General features: G+C 38.1%; 1 protein-coding gene across 2 annotated transcripts in view; it reads left to right on the top strand.

Annotated features, from left to right (window-relative positions):
• Window positions 1-19,726, top strand: part of LOC132394144 (chondroitin sulfate synthase 3-like) — a 220,906-nt gene that overhangs the window by 151,386 nt on the left and 49,794 nt on the right. The window lies entirely within an intron of this gene.

Raw genomic sequence — 19,726 nt, 5'->3', positions numbered from 1 at the left:
TGTATTTTTAAGTTATTTCTGGTCCCTATAAAATTATGGAGGAATGTATATATTTTTATTAGTTAAAAATACCTTGTTCTCAATGGCACCATGTACAAATATTGTGATATTTTAATTATCTTAAAAATGCCTTTATACCTATATATTAAAACCATATGATGGTGACTGTTAAGATATTTTTCAGCCTTACATAAAGACATCATATAAAAGATAATCAACATATTATATCCCTATAGATTTGCATTTTGAATGACATAGTATATCTACAAAACACTGCTCTTGAATTCTATACCATGTCATGGAGGATAATGACTGCCTAGTATTATGAACATCACCTGCTTTTTATTTGTTATTATTGAATAGGTATTGTTTTAGATGTGTTAGCCATTAACTGTACTTGTACTCCAATACAACTGCTAACTTTTCCCCAGAGCCAGGTTCTGCAAGTTAATTGCAGTCATGATTTGAAAAAACGGATTTCCCTAGGCTCGCACGGTTGTAAGGGAAGATGAGACCATTAGTGTGTGGAAGGATTTTTTTTGTCAATCGAGTTGCAGGAAGTATTAACTGGGGAAGGCCTTTCAAACAGACAGTGTGTCACAAATTTGGCAGTGCTGTCTAAATGATCCTTGCATTCTTTTCCATTAATGACCTTTCCTTATGTAGGAAAGGATATACTTGCCTTGGAGGCAGGACACTCAAACATTAAACAAATTGAATGTCAGGATGAGAGGGTAGACTTCCATGGAAAGAACCAAATATATTGGGCCTGCCCACTGGAATTTAACATAATGAATGTTAGTGATCTTATTAAAGCATGAGATTACTTGGCAGCTTAACAGAGTAAATACTCAGAATCCCCCCCCCCCCCCGGTTAGAAAGAGAGGAGACTTAAACATCAAGTTGAGAAGACTTTTTTTTCTCTGAGAGGATTGTGAAGTTTTGAAATTTTCTATATTAATACTATATTATCAAGCACATTCAGTGAGGGAGAGGTGTGAATCAGGGGTCATGAGCCCAGGCAGGCAAATGAAGTGAACTTGCTGCATGGTGGAGCAGACTTGATGTAAGCATAACATGCTGGTTCAATATTCAAAGTGAAATTTATTATCAGAATATATATGTGTCACCACATACAGCCCTGAGATTCTTTTTCCTGCTGGTGTACCCATCAAATCTATAGATCATAAACTGTAGATAGGATCAATGAACAACAAACTGCAAATGCAACTATAAATAAATAGCAATAAATAGTAAGATACAACAGTCCTTAAAGTGAGATCATTGGTTGTGGGAGCACCACAATAGAATGAGTGGTTATACGCTTCTGTTGAAGAACCTGATGGTAGAGGAGTAGTAACTTTGAACTCGATGATGTGAATCCCAAAGCTCTTGTAGCATCTACCGTATGGCAGCAGTGAGAAAGAGCGTGATCTGGGTGGAGAGGATTTTTGATGATGGATGCTGCTTTTCTATGACAATGTTTCGTGTAGGCGTGCTCAATGGTTGGGAGGGTTTTACCTGTTATGTGCTGGGCTAAATCCACTACCTTTTGTCAGATTTTCCGCTCAAAGGCATTGGTGTTCCTATACCAGGCCATAACACAGCTAGTTAATACACTTCCCACCACACACCTATAGATGTTTGTCAAAGTTTTTGATGCCGAATCTCCGCGGACTCCTAAGGAAGGAAAGGCATTCTCATTCTTACACAACCTGCACCTTGTGAAATGAGTCACTACCCATTTTTTTCCTTATTGAAATTTGATGTAATTGTGATTAATTCAAGGATATTATTGTTCAGTTACTTATTAATATCACTGGATCTCCAGTTGGCCTTGGATCATCTGGACAGTAGTAATACCTACATCAGGCTGCTGCTTAATGAATGCAGCTCAACATTCAACAGCATCTTATCCTCAGTTCTAATCAACAAGCTCCAAAACATGGGCCTTTGTACCTCCTTCTCCAACTGAATCCTTGACTTACTGGGAGACTACAGTCTGTGTGGATCAGAAATAATATCTCCTCTTAGGGGACAATCAACACTGGTGCACCTCAAGGATGTGTGCTTAGCCCACTGTTCTACTCTCTCTACACCAACAATTTTGTGACTGGGCATCATCTATAAATTTGCCAGCAACACAACTATTGTTGGCAGAATTTCAGATGGTGTTGAGGAGGGGTGCAGGAGCAAGATAGATCAGCTGGTTGAGTGGTGACTCAACAACAACCTTGCACTCAATATCTGTAAGACCAAGGAACTTGATGTGGAATTCAGGAAGGAGAAGTTGAGGGAAGACACACCAGTCCTCCTCGAGGGATCAGCAGTGGAAAAGATGAGCAGTTTGAAGTTCCTTGGTGTCGATATCTTTGAAGATCTATTCTGGGCCTAACGTATTGATGCAACTACAAAGAAAGCACAACAGCAGCTATCTTTCATTTGGATTTTGAGAAGACTTGGAACGTCGCCACAAACACAAGCAAATTCCTACAGATGTATCATGGAGAGCATTCTAACAGTTGCTTCACCATCTGGAATGGAGGGACCACTGAACAAGATCGGGAAAAGCTGCAAAAAGTTGTCAACCCCATCATGGTCACTAGCCTCCCCAGCATCGAGGACACCTTCAAAAGATGATGCCTTAAAAAAAGGTGGTATCCATCATTAAGGACCCTATCACCCAGGATGTGCTCTCTACTCAATGCTACCATCAAAATGGGGAGGTACTGGAGCCTGAAGACACACTCAACGTTTCAGAAACAGCTTCTTCCTCTCCACCATTGTATCTCTCAGTGGACAATGAGCCCATGTATGGTACCTCACTATTTTTCCCATTTTTGCACTAATTTAATTTAATATTTTTATAGTGTTTTTCATTAATCTTCATTGCAATGTACTGCTGCTGCAAAGGAACAGATTTCACAACATGCACAAGTGATGTTAAACCTGATTCTGATTTAAAACTTATTATTTAGGAACCTTATCGAGTGTGACTTTTTTAGGACGACATGTGATATTTGACGTGTGTATTTCTCAGGAGCCAAAATAATCAGATTTAGTTAGTGCATTTGGGACAGTTTTAAATCATCAATCCAATATATCAGTTAGCTTCAAAACCATTTCATACTTGAGAATATACCCAGGCTATAAAATGGTAGTACAATTCGTCCCATAATTGATTATATTATTTAAGAAAAATTTTCCCAAGCTGCACTAAGTTTTCAGATTAGTTGGAGATCTTTGCAACTTACTTACATTGAATAAGCTAACGCTGAAGGGGGAACCATGAATGTATTTGTTATTTTAGACGTGAACATTAATGATCAGCCATAGTTTAGCTTCAGTAACAGTGAAGCTATACTGGGCTGATAGCCAGCTTCGTTTGAAATTGGCTCAATCTGCTGGTTCTTTTGTAAATGGTCTGAATTTAGGATGATTGACATGTTCTATTTTTGTTTGTTTCCTTGAACTGGCTTTGTAGCATTGTAGCTTTGTGAATATTTCAAAAGGGAGAATAGATTTTAATTTTGTTTCAGCACATGCTTTTGTTTGCTGATGATTATCTTTGACACAGCAGTATGCACTCATTACAGACAAAAAGAGTTTCATTTACAACATTCTTTTATGAAGATGGGGCTGCCTTCCTTTTTCTTGTGCATTATTCTGTTGATTATTTAATGTTTCTCTTCTGGATGTTTTTGCTATCCCTATATAAATGTGGCTTTCCTTTACTGCTGTAAATTTATTGTAAAGTAGTTCATTTATCACAAACTTAATATTTAAATGTTTTGAAGATCTATTGGGACTTTCCTACTTAGAACATTTAATCAGAAAGCTGCTTAATTTGTGAGGAATCATTAAATGAATTTAATTCATTTTAATTTTAATTAAATTTATTGCATTAACAAGTTCCATCCTGTCTGTGATCCCATCCTGTCACTGACTCACTGACTCCATAGTGAAGGAGGAAACAGGAAAGAGATCAGAATGGATGAAAACAGGGAAGAGGCATAGAGGTCGGTGATGCAGGTGGGATGTGTCCTGAATCATTAAGGGCAACTAGTGGAAATAATTGCCTCTGATATGAACTCAAACAGGGGTAGTGTATAAACAATTTGATAAAGCAGCACATAGCAGACCCTTTACCAAGACTGAAGCCTGTAAGATTAGACGTTAGTGCATCATGGGGAGACATTATCTGAGAGAAAGGAAGTACAGAGCAATGAGGAATGGCTGTTTTTCTGCAGGCAAGTATGCAGTGAGGCGGCTTAAAGTTGTGATTGGGACCATTCCTGCTCTCGATATCTATTGGCTAATTGGGGCACAATTTCAAAATCTGAACAAGAGCTTAAACCTAAGTATTGATGAAGGTTATAAAAGATCTGGAGTGATATATCTAGGATTATGAAGGCACACTGCAGATGAAGTGGGAAGACATGCTTCGTAGTAGAAAATGTCAGCCATAGAAGATCATGGATGCATAAGCATCTAATTTTCTGGGACGATAGAAAAAAAAATTGAAGAAGCTGTTTAAGAGGTTCCTGATTTAAACCAGAAGAGAATCTTAAATTCAGAATGATGAGTTTGAGTTCTGTGAAATGCAGAAATGTTTAAAATGTTTCATTGAACTCCAACTCACTCTTACCTCATAGAGTGAGGGAGTAGGCAACCAACATTGCAACTTAATTTAAATATGATGATTAGGCTCTGTGCCTCAAAATGTAGATGATGTTTCAGGTTTAATGTGATAGACAATAGCAAGTGAGGGTCAAGAGCAGTAAGATACTACCTCCCAGACTACCTGTCCTTTGACTACAATTGGACGTCCACTGCCTAAGTCACCCCATTCCTAACTTGGTACTCCCTTCCACTTTCTAGAACAAGAGGAAAGGATTAGATGGCCCCTCTTTCTCTTGCTATCATGTAAAATTGGGGACATTTTGGTCAATTATAGCCCCAGCTGGAGGATGATGTCCTGTCTGAACAGCATTACTTAGGAATTCAGTCAAGTCTGAGAAAGGGTACAACGTAAATATAATAGAATTTTTCCTAGGATGAAATTACGTGGATTAACTAACTAAACTGGAAATAGTCTCATTAGGACAGAAGTTATTAATTAAGAAGAGTTCAGAATCATGCATATATTAGATAAGGAGGTATGGTTTCCAGTGGCAGAACAAGTGACATGGATTTAAGGTAATTCGCTAAAGCTTAAATTGGGCCTGCAGATCAGGGTGACAAAATGAGCTGGTCATATTTGTCTTTGTTCTGCCTATATCCCTCTAAGCATTTAATATTTATCTGCGTTCGTAATTGTAATTGCACCTGCCTCTAAGCTTCTAAACACAGTAAATTCTGGAGCTGCTGGAAATCCAGAGGGACACACACAAGACGCTGGAGGAACTGAGCAGGTCAGGTAGTTCCTAAGGTCAGGTCGACATTTTGGGCCCTTCATCAGAACTCTAAACTACTTCTCGCAGCTCAATCCCATATATACCCTATCCTTGTTATATGCGGGGGAGACATTCCTTGCAGTTGGCGTATAATGTGAATAATTATTTAAATGGAGAAAATAGGGATGTGTTCCAGAGGGCTTCATAAGTATGTTTTATCTGTAATTTATTCACATTTTCATACCAATACGACACAAAAGCAGTACCACAAGGCAACATTCGTATTATATTTAATCAATTTAAGATAATATTCAACATAATAAATCATAGAAAGTTAACTTGCAGTACTCACCAACAGTGGCAGGTGTGTTCGCTCCGGGAGATGAGTGATTGTTGTGGTGTTGGGCAGTTTTACATGGATAAGGTGGATGGTTGTGGGTTGTCAGGATCATCAAGCACAGCAAGTGGTGAAGGAAGACTCACAGAGCTCTTAAAACTGCCGGCAGCGGGAGATGACACCGGTTTGAAGAAAGTAGTGAGGGCTGTTTGCTTGGTAGCATTTTGTTTTTCAGCATAAATTTGCTTGTAGGGAAGAAGGAGTGATGGAAGGGGTCAACTGAAATGCTGACTTTTTTCTAAACTTGGGTCCATGTCCATCGCCATTTATGCCAAGTGTTTCAACGTCCACCATTTCCTCACCGTTGGTAAACTCCCGGGATTTTCAAAACCGTCTGTTGCTTGCAGCATCTGAGAGATAGTAAAAAAAAATGCCTTGAATGTGGATCACACCTTGGTTGAGTGGCCGAATCAGCGATATTGTGTTAGGTGTCAGGAAACGTACTGTTGTGTTAGGATGAATGCTGTCCAAATGTTTAGGATGGGCTGGCGCATTGTCAGGCAACAAAAGAACTTTAAAGACAAGATTCTGTTCCCAGCAGTAGCATCCCAAAGCTGTGTTACCTTCAGTTGATGCCGTGCTGTTTATAATTTCCAACTTTTTTTCAAGTGTTAAAGCTGTTCTCTGCTGCTCAGCTGATGGCCCAGGACATGACATCGGGTGCTTAGGAGGCATGATTAAATATTTCAACCACAAAGCCAACAAAAGTTTAAGAGCGCAAGATCTTACATCCACATCTTGCCAAAACCAATGCAAGACTGGCAGGAGTCAGATTGAGAGGCTTGACTTGTATTGGCAGGAAAGCGGTGCTTCTCATCCCAACAATGAGACTGTGAGGTGTGGACACGTGACTTGTATTGGCGGGAAAGCAGTGCTCCTCACATAACTGATTTTTTGATGCATATAAGGACACGTTGGTAGAAACAGGTTCCTCGCATAACTGTGAATTCGCATTGTCTGAAGACGCACATAACAAGGATAGGGTGTACCCATCACTGCCTGTGAAAAGCTTGCTTAAATTCTGAAATTAAAATCTTTTTAAATTTTCCCCCCTCACCAAATAATTGCCTATTTGGTTCTCACTCAGCTCAAACTATGTGATTGGCACAAGGAATTTTATCATTTCAGTTTATTTGCAGAAGGTGCAAGTTTTGAAATCTATGTCAAACCATTAGTTTCAATAAAGATACGTTCATTTTGTTACCTATGAGAAGTGAGAGAGCTTCCCAGGGAGGCAGTTTCTTTGCACACAAGGCCTTCTTTATTCTGTATGGTAATTCAGGTCAACAGCATATTGAACAATCATCTTTTCATTGAGCACAGACATGGCAATTGATTGTTGGGGTAACCGATCGCAATTTGATAATTAATATAATAAAATTAATATATATTCTTGTTTTTAGTTCTAATAGTGGTACGTATTTATCAGTAAAGAGCTATTTTAATGTGGCAATATAAAAGCTACTATTGTCAGAGTTATTAATCCTTATAAAGTGTTTTTTTTTATTTTGGTTAATTATTAATTCCCAGGTGCATTGGCTCTATTGCATAGTCTAAGCTTTCAAGTAATAGTGACGGGTGCAAAATATTCAGAAGTATTTGAATAGTTTTCAGAACCTGAATATCAGTTGATGCTGCCTGCTGACATTTCATGCAGGAAAAAAGGTTTCAGTGAATGCATTGCTATAAACTAACCCCATGTTGGAGAAAAGGAACTGTAACAGTTTTTCATTTCTTCCCCTTCTCCAAATAGATCTAAATAGCTAAACAGAAATTAATAAACCATATGGTATATATATAAGTAGGTAGATAATTTTCAGCTAGTGTCCCAAGTGCATGAAGGATGCATAGCAAAAACTGTGATGTAGATCAGTACTGCTGGGCCACAGGCCAAGAGAGCAGACCAAGAGACTCTTCATGTAACATATACTCAACCATTCACACTATTGTCATCAATTTGGAAATATGGTTGAAAATTATACCTTGATACATATTTTGATTTCGAATCTTTAGTCTGACAGATCTGTTCAGAATTCCACGAAAGCTTTTTCTATCAACTTAAGAATACTGTATAGTGAAGAGGGGTATAGGAAAGGTCAGTTTAACTAACTTTTGAAATATAGATATTAATATACAGTTTAATGCATAAATGCCACTTTAAGAAATGTCACTTTATTTCCATTATTCATATTTTTTTTTCAAAACTGCTGCAAACCTGTCAAGTGTATTCTTACATGAAAGGATAAATTGAGCAGATGATGAGCTTTGTCAAGTGTCTAAGCTGGAAAGGCACCTGCATATGCACTAAATAGTGACTGCTGCATGTTACTTTAACAGCTATTCTCCGTATAGAAATCCCAAAAGAAAAAGGCCAAATCTTAACTATTGCAAAAAGAATACAACGCTCCAACTTCTTGCTGTGAGAGTTGCCAATGTTCATGAATCACAAAATGTTTGATTTGAAGGATTTTTTTTAAAGCAGTGCAAATTCTTTAAACATGTAAGGAAAAGGCTAAATTTAGATTTTTCAGGGCAATGTGAAATACAATTTTAAAAAGAGTATTCTCAAAGAATTTGACTTGCAACTAGTTCATGGATGCCAGAGATGCTGCTTAGATTAGACATCTATCTCTGAGAAGGTTAATACAGATATAAAACCGGTGGCAACACAGTTCAAGCATTCCATTTCTTTGTGTGTAGTCTGTTAAGGAAACCGTATGGGCAACAAATTGCAGGGGAAAATAAATGAATATTGCACCTGCATACTCAGTGGGAAAAAATTAAAATGCTACACATGAACAGAGAAATCAAGGATATGAAATAAAGATTAGCTTAGAAAGAGAAACTAACGAGATAGATTGGTTCAAATGTATTTGGCAAATACTAAAACTGTCTGGAAGATGATGGTTGTTCAGGGACATATTTCTGGCTAGTCATGTGGGAAACTCCATTTCTGGTCCTGGCCAGCACTGAACACAGTACTGTGCTTTGGATAAGTAGTTAAATCAATGACCCATCTTTCACGGTGATTGCAAAATGTCTCACACATTATCTCATAGAAAAGCAAACATCTTAAAATTGTGTTTCTAAGTGTATACAGGCTTATATTGACACAAATGTTTTACTCAATTGATGAAGTTTTTTTAATATATTATTGTTATTTAATGCTGTTAAAGCTTGGAAGTTTTTACCTTGATAGAAAAGAGTTTTTCTGTTGATCAGTGTCAAAAAAGCCAAATTAAATCTACTATGACTCAATTTTGTAAAACAATAAAACATGAAAACTTCCAAGGGATGTGAATACTTTTTATAGGTACTGTAAATGCAAAGATATAATGCTATGGCTTTATGGGGTATTGTCAGTAGTTTTGGGCTCCTTATTGGTCCAGAGGATTGGCTGGCACTGGACAGGGTCCAGAGGAGGTTCACGAGAATGATGCCTGGTATTAAAGGGTCAAAGTATCAGGGGCTTTTGATGGCTCTGGGCCTGTACTTACTGGAGTTTAGAAGCATGAAGGGGGTGGTGTATCTCATTGAAACCTATGAAATATTGAAAGGCCTAGAGAGAGTGGATGTGGGGAGGATGTTTCTATTTGTGGGGGAGTCTAGGGCCAGAGGACACAGCAAGTAATACAAGGATGTCCCTTTAAAGGAGGAATTTCTTTAGCCAGAGACCGATGAATCTGCAGAAGTTTTTGCCACTGATGACTGTGGAGTCCAAGTCATAGTGTATATTTGAAGCAGAGGTTGATAGGTTTTTGATAAGTAAGGGCATCAAAGTTTAAAGGGAGACAGCATGAGAATAATGTTAAGAGGGGTCATACATCAGCCATGATTGGATACCGGAGCAGACTTGATAGCTCAAATGAGCTTATTCTGGTCCTATTACTTATCGTCTGATATACAAGAGGAAGGTGGGCATCCTTATTCCCAGTTATAGTCATTATATTTGTAATACACTTGAATTAATTCTCCATCCTTTAATAATTTCATATTCTCAGGGCTTGTGGGATGAGCTTTTCCATGTGAATATATTACAAAGTTGTCTCTTTTTAATACATGAATGCAACCAAACCTCATAGTTCATTGGTAAGGTTTTGGACTGAGCTGGCTTGTGGCTGGGGGCTGAATTCCTGGCCAAGGACCTTAAGACCAGCCTGTCTCAGACTTTTCCAAATGTGGAAGTACAGCGTGGGCTGGAGGTCAAATACTGGCTTTAGGAGCCCAGTGATGGTTCATTTAACATGCTAAAGAGAGTTCTGATCTTTGTATTAAGCCCTCCCATCCAAAGTAATTTGATGTTTTTCATTAAACTTTATAATTTGTGTTTTTTTTTAATTGACTGGCTGCTTGGATGGAGCACTGCCTGATCCTACCCACTGCTTGGAACACACCTTTGTCTTACCAGGTGCCTCAGAGGGGCAGAGGGGTATTTGTCTGCCTTGTCCTCTCCAAAGAGAGTCCAAATCCAGAGCAACTCAAACTGAAAGGGGAACAGCAACACTATCACAGAGCTCCTTGCTGGACTATTTTTGATGGAATTATATCAGTTTGTTCTAGGGGAAGGGATCACTGAGTTGCCTCTAAGTTAATATTTCTTCTGTGACACATCTCGTTGCTAGTGAAACCCATGTCGTCATAACCAAATCTGGAAATTTGTGTTGGATATTGTCACAGCTGTAGGCACTTGGCAGAGATTGATGTGCTGAACTCTATTTCCCACGTGAAGATAAATTTTGCTGATGTCTTCCACGGCAGCAGCTCCTGTCAATATACAACACTAATAAGCAAGAGAGAAAAGGGATAATTAAGTGAAAGATTTGCTAGCTGTACTGTGCATGAGATATTATATAACCTTGGCTGCCATTTAACTGAATAAACAGCAGGTGCTCAAAATAGCAATTATTTTTCTAAATAAAGTACATATACTCTGCCCACATTTGCTTATAAATGTAGGCAGTCTGTATGTAGTCATCACTTCCTTGTCCATATTTAGCCATTACTTATTAAAAGTACATCATGTAATTTATGTACCTTTAGGCGGCAATAAGCGTTTTAATCATCTTGTTTGTGTTTACTTAATCTTTCCTATTTGATTATAGAACCCCATAAAGCCCAAAAATTGAATAGTAGGTAAACAAATTAGGGTAATGTACTCGTGTGTATACATTTTATAATTTAATTTCACCTTTGACACCTGGCCATGATCTAATTGTGATTCATACTGACAGCCCTTCTACAAATGGAAAACTGTTGAAGAAAAAGTATTATGTAAGTGGCATAATTGCTTTATATCTTGTGAAAATATTTGAAACAATCTCATCAAGAATTAAGACAATCATTTTTTCTTCTACCACAATCTTAATGACAGAACATAGTACAGTACAGTAGTCCCTTCAGTTTTCAATGTTATTCCATAGTAGTAAACCTAGTAATTAAATGCTTAACTAAACTCATCCCTTCTGTCTTCTCTATGTCTGTATCCCTCCATTCTCTGCACACACAGATGTCTCTCTAAGAGCTTCTTAACTGCCTCTATCTTATTTGCCTACACTACCAGCCTGGCAGTGTGTATTGACAGTGAAGAAATAGTACAGTACTAGTCACCTGGGTTCAATTCCCATGCTGTCTATAAGGAGCTGGTACGTTCTCCTCATGTCAAGGTACTCCGGTTTCTCCCACAGTTCAAAGATGTACTAGTTGGTAGGTTAATCGGTCATTGTAAGTTGTCCCTTGATCAGGCTAAGATTAAATCAGGGTTTGCTGGGCAGTGCAGTTTGGAGTGCTGGAAGGGCCTATTCTATGCTGTATCTCAATAATTAAAATGAATCGGTATGAGCTAAAATAATGTAACTCTTAACCTTTTATTCAGCTTTCAACATGCTTGTAGTTTCAGAAGATTGCAACAACATTGACTACTGTCAGGAAGAATTTATGCTAGTTTCTTTCTCTAACATGTATTAACGAATTCAGTGTAGTGGTAGTGGTACTTTTCAGATATGATAGTAAAATGGTGGATCATGGAAAAGATAGCCAGTTATGGCTGCTTTGCTGTATCATAAAATCTGGCCAGTAATCAGTGATGAATTATACAGACACAATCAATCCTTTGGAACTTAGATACGGGAATGTCTGGTGAATGTGCTATTTTTACAGTAAATGTACTAGTTGGGAAATAGAATATTTTTTTAAAGAAGAATGGTGTCAAATCAACTTGTGCCTATTTATTCTTGTTTTTGTTAAGCCTGCAGATTGGGGAAAAAAGAGGCAACTGAGTTTGTCTTATAAAATTCATCCTGGTAACTGAAGTTCTATTAATTTTAATGTGTTGATGGCCTGTAAAATACAGCAAAAGTCCAGGGAGCCCTTGCTGATATTATCAAAGCAAGCTTTTTATCCATTATATGTAGGCTTAACATTGGTGTTTAACCAATGCAATGCGTCAGTACTTGTGAGTAGGTGGTGGGAGGGCAGGAAAAGGATAAGAACAGATCATTGTATTAGACCTTTACTTTGTAAGGTATTAAATTTTAAGTGATACCTGGTTGTGATTTAGCTATCATGCTCTTAATAATAAGGCTTATTTGAAGGAAAGTGATTAGTGCTGCCTCTCTTTCTGTTATTATGATCTGTTTAGAATTTAAGAAATTTCCATACTCCCTTGTAAATTTCCTGTTAGATTATTTTTCCAGCACTTGGCTTCTCCAAGCATTTCTGATAGTAATGTTAATTGCCACTTTTCAAGTTCACTCTTCCAGTTTATGTTTATTTTTCAGATATGTGAGAGTATTTAACAGACACAGTCCAAGAGTTTGGCTTACCATGATTTAATTTTGTCACCCTGCAATTTGAATACATAATTAACTTACGCAGAATAATGCTAGCAATTTTCAAAGCTCCCTTTCTCTGTCCTTTCCAGTTAGATGGATAAAGTGAGAGTAAGATGTTTAACCTCTGTGCTGTGGTGGGTAATTCAGGTCTGTGAACTAATGGAAGATTCATTTTGTAATGGGCAAGCTTATTTTTCAAAGGCCCAGCGTAGCTGCCAAGATAATAATCTTAAAGCTAGCTTTATTTGTGCTTCAGTATAACTGGAGAAGTCCACCTCCCATGTTTATACTAACGTTCAAAGCAAATTTATTATCAAAGTACTTGTATGTCACCAACTACAACCCTGAGATTCATTTTCTTGCAGAGATACTGAATAAACCCATAGATTAATAGAATCAATGAAAGACCGCACCAACTTGGTAGTACAACCGGTGTGCAAAAGACAACAAACAGTACAAATACAAAAAGTAAGATATAATAATAAATAAATAAGCAATAAATATCAAGACCGTGAGTTGAGAGTCCTTGAAACTGAATCCATAGGTTGTAACCCTGATTGAGTACATGAAAGGGTTGCTCCACAAGTTGTGGAGCCACTATTCTCATCTTTGGGCACTCTGATGCAGAGAGGGGTAGGAGTTTGGGGTCACTTGGAGGACCTCCTAGTTGTTAGCTTTTTGGGCCTAGCCAAGTGGTCATTTAGCAGGTCTGGACAGTGGGCTATCAGGTGGGTACAGGTAGCTTGCCATCAGGGGATCAATCCAAGCCGACTGGCTGCCCATATGTCCACAGTCAGAAGCATGTGGTGTCTGTTGGGTTGCTGGAAGTCTTCAGGAACTGCAATGCAGGGACGAGAGTCCATCCAGGAAATCGACTATGGCATTTTCATTTAAAATCTTTTACGCTTTTCATACAGGCATTTGCCTAACTTCATTTAATCATTTTCAGAAGGAAAGGACTTGATGGGAAAGGGCAAAAGTTTAGGATCTTCCTGCCATTGAACAAATTGGATGAAATTTGTGTTAAAACCCCATGAGCTATTTACTTTAACTTTGTAAATGGATTTTAAGTGAGAATGTTCTAACAATAAGTAATGGAAATAACATTACTTGCTATGGGAATACTTCTTGACAGCTCTCTATATATTTTAGATTTTATGAAAAAAGTAAATTTTGCAATTTAAAAGATGTATCTGGGGACATGTACAGGGTTGGCTGTGCTGACTGAAGATTTGCACTTTTGTCTCAGGACTGTGCCTATTTATCACTTGGTGAAATTGGACAATCTGTCAAGGGAATTCCTGAAGCAGCCTTCGGCAGCCTTAATATTGTTTTGTATCCACTTTTACAACATCTTGTGTGTTTTCCCGCTTAAGAACACTTGTGATTTGCAGGCATGTGCAGTAGGTTACAGGGCTACAATGAACCAATATGTTGGGCTTGAGAATATTGCACAGCATTGTGTGTGTAATCACCAGTGTGGGGGCTAAAGTCGCCAGAGATTTCAGCTGCAGCACAGCTTGTGAACAGAAATGGTGATGTAATGGTTACATCTGTCTACCAACAGCAAGGATCTAGAGACATGAGTTCAAAGTTTCACCACGGCATCTGGGAGATTCAAGTTCAAGTAATTAAATAAATCTGGAATTTAAAACAGAAGCATGGCTAGGTAATGTTAATCACAAAACAGCTGGGTTGTTGTACATACCAGCCTGGTTTACTGATGTCCTTCATGGAAAGAAATCTGCCACCCTTACCCATTCTGGTTTATCCCTGACTCTTGACGGTCAGTACCGCCTTGACTCTTTAACTGTTCACTGGCAATTAGGGATGGGTAATAAATACTGATGTTGTTAATAATGTACACATTTCATGAATCAATAAATTAAAAGCAGGCAACAGGTTTACACGGTACATTTTGAAACTATTAGCTGTGCAGCAATGACTATTTTCAAACCATGTTAAAATCAGTTAATAGGCACACAGTTTGCAAAATGAGTAAACTTATTTCTTCAACCTGGCAGTTACTTTGGCTGTGTACCAGTAAATTGGAGTACAGAACAGCACAAGTCACATGACAGCTGGCAGATACCATATTGAGGTCATCTGCACCACTTGAAACACAGATTTGGCCATTAATACTGGCCTACTGTGCTTCTGTAGAATGTAAGATGCTTGTTTGGTGAACTTTTCATGGAGGCGGTAGCAGGCTGACCAGAATTTACTGTGATAGATACAGGTCCTTTCTTGATCGCAACTTCACAAAATTGGACGAAGCCAGCAGTAGGAATGAGTCAGTGTGACAGTCTGAGTAACATGTAAAGATATAAAGTATCTGTACCTTGTAAGTATTGCTATTAAGTTTGACCATTTACAGCTTTAGAGTGCCTCAGATGATTTGCTGTCTAGTTTATCAGAAAATATCCAACTATGATCAGCTGAGATGACATCATGACTGAACTTATAAATACGACAGCAACAGAGTGCATGCTGCCAGTGTAACTTTCTATAAGTTATTCTCAACAGGAGCCCCTTTGTGGATAGCTACTGCGGAAATCCTTGTTAGAGCATTAGAGAATTTCATTTTGATTAGTGTTCTTGCTGCTTATTGCATCCCTCAAAAAAATTCATCTCCATGTGACTTCTTTTAATCTCACCCCACGCGCTCCAAATAACTGCCAATAAATATAGTACAAACAAACAAAATGCCTGCAGTTCATTCCACTGTAAAACTAATGCCAAAGAAATCCCTGAAATCAACATATTGAATATTCAAACAGATGAATAAATGATGTTGGGAAAAGGGGACAAAAGAGACAAGTGTGATTATTTGCTTGCAAAATAGGCAAAGCATCATGCTTTCTTTGTTGCCTTTTTGAAAGGAATTGTAAATCTCCATTAGGGTTGTGAGATGGCTTTGTGAAACAGAGTTGTACTTCTAGTAGCAAGTTTGTGATCTTTGGAGGGAATGCACTATATGTCTTTTAATAAGAATAAAAAAGGCAAGTTTTATTCTGGGAATAATGCCAACATTTTACATTAATAGGCCTTTATTTGGGGGGAAGGAAAAGGTTTCTTCTTTAAGTAAAAGGTCAGGTTGATTTTTTCAAAGTTGATCTAGTGACCTGAATTGCCCCAGTATTCTGCTAGAGACAATTTAAAGATGATTTGCAACAACAGGGTTGGTTCCAAATAATTGAGAGCAATGCCAATCCCACCTGAAATGTCCATTGCAAATAGAACTCAATCCTCTACTATAAGCCCACTTTCATGATTGCTTAATGAAGGTTGGCTGTCAGAAAGACAAGATACCAGTGGTGAAAATCAGAATGTATGTAAATCAAATGTAAAGAGTTGGGACAATTTACAGGAGTAAACCTTGAACTTAATTTGGATGAACAGTGGAGCACAAATAAAATGGATTAACTCCAGTGGTGGTAACTATATCCCAACTGTTTCCTACCATTCCAAAAATTCAGCCAGGACTTATTCTAATCTTGTGATTTTTAATTTGGATTCACATAGAATAACATAATAACAAGTGGATCGATTTCTGCTGTATCACTTGTGGACATCCAAGCTAACAGTACTACCTGATGATATAGCAGCTCAAGGTAGAGGGAATCCTCTGAGCAGATCGCTGGCTGGCAAGGGGAACCAGGTACAGGTTGGCCCTCTTTAATTGCCTACCAGTTCTCTAATAGGTCATTCAGACACCACTGAATTTGGCTGTGATAGGCTGACAACCACACATTTTGGGGCATACAGCATAACAACCACCTCTTATCTGGCAGTGATTAATTTCTAGCCCATTGTCTCATTTAGTAAATCATTAAGAAAGACTTCAGAAAGCATCCAAATCTATCCAAACGTGCTAATAGTATTTAGCCAGGGTAAAAGGACACAGATTTAGAATTGGCAGAACTTGTAGAGAAAGGGAACCACTGGTGTAGGGAGAAGGCTAGATAAGTGATGGAGCAGATGTGACAGCTGCTGAAGTAAGGAGTTCTGATCTGTATGGGACTCACCGGCATTCTAACATGCACTGGATATACTCAGCAGGTGAGGTAGCATCTGCGTGGAGAGAAATAGAGTTGCCATTTAACAGTCGTGGTCCTCCATGAGAACTAAGAAATGTCATTGATCCACATGTCATAATTATTTCACTCTGCACAAGCGCTTACAAATATGAAACTATGTAAACTTCAGGCAGACCCACTGTGAATGTGTCTGATTATTACCTTTCAGAACCGGAATCAAAATCAGGTGTATTATTTATTTTCACTGACTTACGTGGCGTGAAATTGTTGCTATGTGACAGCAGTACAGTGCAAAGGCATAGAATTGCAATAAGTTACACAGGAAACAGCATAAGCAGGTTTCATGGGGTTCATGGACCATTCGGAAATCTGATAGCATCAGGTATGACGCTGTTCAGAAACGGTTCAGTTTTCCTGTACCTCCTCTCCGATGGTGGTACTAAGAAGAGTGTATATCCCAGATACTGAGGATCTGTAGTGCTGGATGCCTCCTTCCTGAGGTACTGCCTCTCAAAGATATCTTTGATTGGGAGGATAATGTCTGTGATAGAGCTGGTTGAGCCTGCAAAACTGCCGTCATTTGCAATCCTGTGCACTGGAGCCTCGTTACCAAGCTGTGATGCAAGGAATCAGAATGCTTTCCTCTATACATCTGTAGAAATTTGCAAAGAATCTTTGGTGATATACCAAATCTCCTCAAACTCCTAGCAGATTGCTGGCATGCCTTCTTCATGAAGATATTGCTCGTCAAAGTGGTCCAGGGCCTGTGTTCTCCCATAGTGAGACATTAATGCCCGGATTGCACCACTCATAGTAACTAATATGCCCCACTATCGTTAGATTATACAGGAACTGGGAAGTTGAAGTATGCACCTGACAAGTTGTAAAGACAGTTCCTATGGCATCACCCCTCAGGTCCCCTTCCTCTGTAATATCACACTACAGTCCTAATTCTCCAAACATGTCAACCTGGTATTTTCCCACTGTGATGGTGCTTGGCCTAAAAGAAAACCAATGAATTAAAACCACATAAGCTTACAGATACTTTATTACCAAAACTGTTGAATTAGAAGTTTATGGTCACTTCTGTTTAATATCTGTGCCTTTTAAGTATAAGCCTCCTGTGAGGGAATTTCTGGTCAGCTGGTTTCCTTGTAGGGTCTTGAACCGGGTGATTAGCATTAACATCTACTAGCTAATTATGTAGAGTCACCTTACGCCATTTATAGATTTGAGTAAGATATGCGCCTCGAATAGTGAGCTTCCATCCCCCATCCCAGACCTGAGTCAAAACTTGAAGAGATTAAAATTGAAAAAAGGCAGTAAACTGATTTCTCCCCAGTTGTGGCTCTTCTAGCTTCTTGCAGGGTTCAGTGAAGATGAAAATTGATTCCATAACCTTTAAAGTGTAACTGAAAATTGCCTGCTTCATGGTAAGTTCTGACTAAACTGGTCAAGGCCATTGATAACAATTTTTGGTAAAGATTAGTGGCTGCTGAAGCAAACAAGAAACTTTCTGTGACTAAATGTATTCATTGTAATTCAATGTGCAAGAGAGAAAATGTCAAAGAAATATTACTACCTCTTGCATATGTAAATAATCTTAGATTTAATGATGGAGTTTTATTTTAGCAAACAATCTGTTGAACTATTTATTATTCTTTGTTTCCATAATGCCACACGAGGCGAGGCTGACCTTTTGTGTGGTGTACTTCTTTCTGAGTTTGAAACTCTGTCTGCTTGCTTCTGACAAAAATGTAAACGTCAAAATCCACTTTTCACTTCTGTGTGAGGTACGATTGAAATAGTTGGTTTCCAATGCTTCTAATTTTCTCAAAGTTCTTATAACTACTTTACTCTGAATCCCATAAAAAGTGTAAAGAATCGAGGAGAATTGCGTTAATTTACACCATTCGCTCAGTTTATGGAGGTATTGTTACTGCAGCTGGATGAATCTGCAATTGGTTGTTGTAAAATCCCTATTGCAAAGCTGCAATAGTTTTCACAGGAAAGAGGGCTACATCTGGTGTATATTCTGATGCAAGTTTCCTTTTTTAAGTTAAACTATTTAATATGACTGGCAGCACCTGGACAATTATTGCACTCTTCTGTGTAGATGACTTGCAAAGTGATTAACTCAAGATGAAACCTCCTTTTCAAGAGCGAATAGCATATTCCTGAAATAATGTACACAACTAGATAGAGATGTGCATGTGGTAGTATTAATTCTGAATGCAAAATGCATTCTCCTGCTACTTGGTTGGATGTTTTATTCTCTAATGTGAAAGAAACAAATCGAAAATTGGAACCAATACCATCATTCTTCTTGGTTTTGAAAGAAGCAGAAGCTACTGGCAGACAGAGCAAGGCAAATCCTGGTCACAAAGCTGCTATTTGTTAAAGGTGGTAAGTTAAAAGCCTGATAAATAATAGCCTTGTTGAATCAACATAGAATACAATGCATCATATTTACAATGAATGCATTTGTCAGTTAATTTTTAGAATTGTCAAAGATTAACAAGCAAATGATTTCCTCATTATACATCTCTAAAGTAATAGAAACTGTTAATGACTCCGTTATTAGTAATGTCACACTGACCTGACATTGGGATATTCTGTTTTAGCCAAACAAAATGTGCTGTTAGTTCCGCAACAAACATTTCTACTAAGTACATTTCAGTTAAAGAAATATGAAATATGGCTTTGGGCTGCATGGCTGACAACTGTTTATTTCTCTGAGGCATTGGATGAATTTGACATATGTTATTAACCGAAGAATCACACTAGGCATGGATTAAAAGCAGCAGTATTACTATTCAGATCTTTCAACAAATCGGACTGATTAACTAACAGAACAACATTTATTTTTTAAGAAGATACATCATTTCTTATTCATTGAACTATTTTGGGCTTGGCCCTTCCTTCATTAACAGTTTTCAAACAGCAATAACTAGTATTTGATTTGTATTCGATGGTGAACTTGCCTTTGGAGATGGCGTGTGCTTACCTAATATCAAATCTGCATTCTTCTCCCATCTTGCAAATTAATCGATCTTTCTTGTG

The sequence above is a fragment of the Hypanus sabinus genome, chromosome 5 (assembly GCF_030144855.1).
Source record: "Hypanus sabinus isolate sHypSab1 chromosome 5, sHypSab1.hap1, whole genome shotgun sequence".
Lineage (NCBI taxonomy): Eukaryota > Metazoa > Chordata > Chondrichthyes > Myliobatiformes > Dasyatidae > Hypanus > Hypanus sabinus.
This window is presented reverse-complemented; position numbering and strand designations above follow the sequence as displayed.